The sequence below is a fragment of the Mirounga leonina genome, unplaced genomic scaffold, assembly GCF_011800145.1.
Source record: "Mirounga leonina isolate KUSES-001 unplaced genomic scaffold, KU_Mleo_1.0 Mir_150, whole genome shotgun sequence".
Lineage (NCBI taxonomy): Eukaryota > Metazoa > Chordata > Mammalia > Carnivora > Phocidae > Mirounga > Mirounga leonina.
The window spans coordinates 4,662,970-4,668,396 of NW_023270374.1; the positions used below are offsets into that span (position 1 = coordinate 4,662,970).

The following is a 5,427-nucleotide window of genomic DNA, read 5'->3' on the forward strand; positions in this document are numbered from 1 at the left end:
TCAACTGCATCTATAGCTCATCCGTAGAGCTTTCACATGGCTATTTCTACCTACAAAGAAGGCTGGAAAGGGGAGATTTGAAGCTGACAAGTTGCTGCTCCCTCCCCAGTCTGGATTCTCTTACTGAGGAAGAAGAGAACAGATACTGTGTAATTAATGAGAAGAAGAGTTTGCTGCCCCCAGCACTTACTAGATGTGTGAATACAAGCTAGTTCAGTTGACTTACCTGCCACTTGGGAAAAAATAGTAGCTCCTTCCTCACTACCATACTGGGGTAGGGGGGTTGTGAGAATAAAGTGAAATATTTTGCATGAAGTACCCATGGCAGTCCTAGGCACATAAATATTAAGATATGGTGATCTAAGAAATGAGGTATGCAAATATGCTCAGCTTTACTAGAGATCTTGGAAATGCAAATTAAAACCTCAACAGGATGTTATTTCTCTCTCCTTTCCAATTGGCAAAAATTAAAATGAACAATAATGTACACTGTTGGCAAGTTTATGGGGAAATGGGCACTTGTAAACTACTAGTGAGATAACTGGAATAATGGTTTTGGAGGGCAATTTGGCAGCAGTTTTCCTTGGAATCCACCCTAGGGAAATATTTGCGCAAATGTATAAGGAGACCTGTCTGACAATGGTCATTGAAGTACTGTTTGTAATAGCAAAAAAATGAAAACAAAAAATCCAAAAAACAAAGAAACAACAAAAACTGAACACATCCAAAAGAGGAATGTTTAATTGAACAGTAGTTCATCCATACCATGGCTCACTATGCAGAAAATTTAGAAGAAAGAGGAAGATCTGTGTGTATGTAGTGACAAGGAAAGAGAAAAGGGAAGAAATATGAAGACTTTGTTAAGTGAAAATAGTAAGTTACAGGATGACATGTAGAATATGATGTTATATATTTAACTCATACCGTACTCCAAATATTTCGTTTCTGTTTCTCTCTCTCTCTCTCTCTATATATATACTATACATATGTATATTGGTGTGTATAGGCATACATAAGCATACATATGTAGAAACTTGTAATTGTATAGCTAATTGCCCAGAAAGGAATGCACCCAACATTGATCACTTCTTGACTTGGAAAAGGGAAATGGTCAAAGAAACTTTATCTTTAGGCTCGTCTGTAATGATTTACTTAAATGATTTTTTGGGGGGATACTGTATACTTTATTGATGGTACACAACAATATAGGGGTTCCCAAGCCCCTTCCCTTCTTCAAGGGGTCTGGGATAGAAACTGTGGAGGTCAGGAGATTCTCAGTGTGTTGGTGGATGAGTTGAGGCAAGGACTCCCCAGCAGCTGAGGGCCTCTCTCTTCCTCTTGCTCTTGCTGGGGCTGGTGGTCCAGGGGGCTCTCTTACTACTTGGAGGCCTCGTGGACCATAAGGTCCACTACCCGGTTGCTATAACCAAATTTATTGTCATACCAGGAAATGAGGCTGACAAAGTGGTCATTGCGAGCAATGCCAGTCCCAGCATTGAAGGAGGAAGAGTAGGTGTCACTGTTAAAGTTGCAGGAGACAACCTGGTCCTCAGTGTAGCCCTGAATGCCCTTGAGGGGTCCTCTGGTGCCTGCTTCACCACCTTCTTGATGCTGCCATATTTGGCAGCTTTTTCCAGGTGGCAGGTCAGATCCATGACTGACACATTGAGGGTGGGGACACAGAAGGCCATAACAGTGAGCTTCCCATTCACCTCAGGGACGACCTTGCTGAAAACCTTGGCAGTGCCAGTAGAAGTAGGGATGATGCTCCAGGCAGCCCCCCAGCCATCACGCCACTTCTGGGTGGCAGCGATTGCATGAACTGTGGTCATGAGTCCCTCCACAATGCTGAGGTTGTTATGGATGACCTTGGCCAGAGGGGCCAAGCAGTTGGTGGTGCAGGAGGCATTGCTGACAATCTTGAGGGAGTTGCCATACTTTTCATGGTTCATGCCTATCACAAATATGGGGGCATCAGCAGAATGGGCAGCTATGATGACCTTCTTGGCTCCACCCTTCAAGTGAGCCCCAGCCTTCTCCATGGTGGTGAAGACCCCAGTGGACTCCACAACATACTCAGCACCAGCATCACTCCTGGAAGATGGAGATGGGCTTTCCATTGATGACAAGTTTCCCTTTCTCAGACTTGATTGTGCTGTGGAATTCGCCATGGGTGGAATCATACTGGACCATGTAGACCATGTAGCTGAGGTCAATGAAGGGGTCATTGATGGTGACAATATCCACTCTCCCAGAGTGAAAGGCAGACCTGGTGACCACGTGCCCAATAAGGCCAAATCCATTTACTCTGACCTTCACCATCGTGTTTCGGGACACAGCTGGCACTACACCAGAAGATGCGGCTGTCTGTCGAACAGGGAGGAGCAGAAAGCCATGATTTTTTTAAATATACATTTTTATTGTAATATTGTTGGGAGGCAATTTTCCATGGGTCTTATATTTATACTTCATGTCTTATGAGTGGAGGCACCAACAGCTTTTGTTCCAGACTATCTGTTCAAGGATGTCTTAGAAGACAGGGATGGTCTCTCTCTGAGACAAGGCTAGGTTTGTCTGCTGGCCAATGTAGTAAAGATAATGTCCCCCTCTGGGACAAAGATTGAGCAGTTTGCTTGCAGCCACTTTAAAAGACTGAGATTTCCTAATCCTAGGGTCCCTCGGATCTGCTGCAAACCCAGTGTGTGTGCTGCATCCACCTGGGCTCACCTCCATGTCACCCCCATGGTACTTAGGAGTCAAAGGGAACTGATGCAAACATGAAACCCATGATTTCTGGGATCAATAAAGTCCTTTGTCTCTGACCTAGGAGTCTCATATCTTCCACTGGCATCCATGAGATTGTGGCAGGCTAAAATGTCAGCATGTTCACAGTGCAATGTAAATATTGAATAAGTAGACTCACACGTGTAACCAGCACCAGATCCAGGAAAAGACCATTACTAGCATCACAGAAATCCCTTTGATGTACCCTTCAGTCAATACCCTCCCAAGGGTAACACTCTCTCATCTAACGGCATGGATTAGTTTTACCTGTTTTGAATTTTACTTAAATGGTATATACTCTTTTGTGTACATTTCTTGCAACATTATGTTTATAAGATTTATTCACTCATATTGTTACAGGTAGTTCATCATAATCATTGCTGTGTCAGTAAACCACAATTTACATATCTATTTACTGTTGATGGAAATTTATATTATTTCTAGTTTTTTACTATGTAATTATTTTATACCAGTTTTATTGAGATTGAATATAATTGACATACAACACTATGTAAGTTTAAGGTGTGCAGCATAATGGTTTGAGTTATGTGTATTGTGAAATAATTACCTCAATAAATTTAGTTAGCATCCATCATCTTACACAGATACAATAAAAAGAAATGGCAAAAAAATTTGTTTTCCTTGTGATGAAAATTCTTAGGATTTACTCTGTTGACAACTTTCTCATATACCTTATAGCAGCATTAGCTATGCCATCATGTTGGATGTTATATCCTTAGTACTTACTTATCTTATAACTAAAAGTTTGTACCTTTTAACCACCTTCCTGAATTCCCCCAGTTACTTCTTTTTTTCTAAAGGAGAGCATTTTTATATATTGCTTGTATGATTTTCATTGTGGAAATTTTCAAACATGCACACAAAAGAATAATATAATGATCCTCTATACACCCACAGCCCAGCTTTAACAAATTATTAACTTCTGACATTTTGTGATAATTAAATTATAATTACAGTTTAATAATATTTAAAAAGGAATCAGCCTTTTGATTCCCTGAATTACTTTCAAGATGAAAGCATCTCCATGATGAAAAAATAATACCAAGTCACTCTCATGGTCATGCCTTTAAGTACATTTATATGTAGCTGACATCCAAATTTATTTCTCTGGCCAAAAGCCCTCTGATGACATTCAGATTCACATATCCATCTGTCTCCTTCATATATCTATCTCTGCTTGGATGTCATTTTAGGTCTAGCTCCTCAGAAGGAGACCTTAGATGAGGGTTTGTGTATATGATCTATAAGGGGCCACTCTTAGGAGAAACCAGTAAGGCAAACTAGTAGGGACAGAGCAGGCGAGGAAACCAAGCAAGGGACAATAGCAGGCAAAGTTCTGCAGAAGGTGGCTTCAGCTTGGTTCCTACAGAGGTGTTCTGGAGTGTGAGTTATGGATTTAAGTTTGTTCCAGTGGAAGAAATGGGAGATGGGCTATTATATTCTTGCACTCATCATTGTCCAAGGTGGCTTTGGGGGTGGGGACACAAACTCCCAAGCACTTCCAGCTTGTCAGTGGAGCACCAGCAGGGTCTGCTTCTGAGTCTATTAGACAGCTCAGACTAAATATGTCCAAAACTTCTGACACCCCTCCCCCAATTCCCGTCCCCCAACTCCATCCTTCTAGTTACTTACACAGAGCTCCTTGGAGTCATCCATGACTCTTTCTGTCAAACCCCCATCAATATATCAAGAAATCAGGTTGGCTCTATGTTGAAAATACATCCAGAATCTCTTCATCACATCCACTGCTACCCTGTTAAGCCACCATCGTGTCTCACTGGAACTGCTGCCAGAGCTTCTTAGTTTGTCTCCCGGTGTTTATGCTTCAACCTACCCCACCCATCTCTTCTCAGCAAAGCAGAACAAAAAATCCTGTCAAAGTGGAAGTGATCATGTTAGTCCTCTGATCGAGCCTTTCACTGGCTCTCCATTTCCCTCAGTGTAAGTCAAGACCCTTACACAATGGCCTACAAGGCGGTCCCCTCTATCCCCCACCTGTTTACCTCTTGACCTCCTCTCCTACTGCGGTCCCTGTCGCTCACTGCCTGTGGCTGCATGTCCTCCTGGCTGTTTCTGAACACACCAGGTCTGAGCCTGATCCCTCTCCTCTGCCTGCTACAGTTTCCTCCCAGAAAATCACACAGCTCCCTCCCTAATCTTCAACATGCCTCAGTGTCACCTTTTCAGGGAGGTCTACCTGGACAAGGCTATTTAAAACTGTAACTATTCTCCATTTCCCTGTACTCCTTATCTCTCTGACCTTGCTCTTTTTTTTCTTTATACCATATAGTTCACTGTCTTATTATGTGGATTATTGACTACTGTCTTCTCCCACTAGAAGGCAAACTCCATGAGGACAGGAATTGCGTGTTTAGTTCACTGATGTATACCAAGTTCCTAGAATAGCTCAGATATACAGTTTATGCTTAATAAATATTTGCCAAGTGAATGAATGCACTTCTCTAGACCTCAGTTTAGTGATACTATCTCAAAGTAATATGTTTAGATTAAAGACCAGTTGTCTTTTAAGTTGTGCCCCTTCAGTGACCAGTCAATGGATATAGATTGTCCCCAAGGAGGGGCAGATACTTGGGCCAGGCAGCTCCCTTCAGCTAATGGCTG

At 42.2% G+C, this 5,427-nt stretch overlaps 1 pseudogene; it reads right to left on the bottom strand.

Moving 5' to 3' along the window:
* Positions 1-1,377: 1,377 nt before the first annotated feature.
* On the bottom strand, positions 1,378-2,899 carry LOC118011080 (annotated as a pseudogene).
* Positions 2,900-5,427: the final 2,528 nt, after the last annotated feature.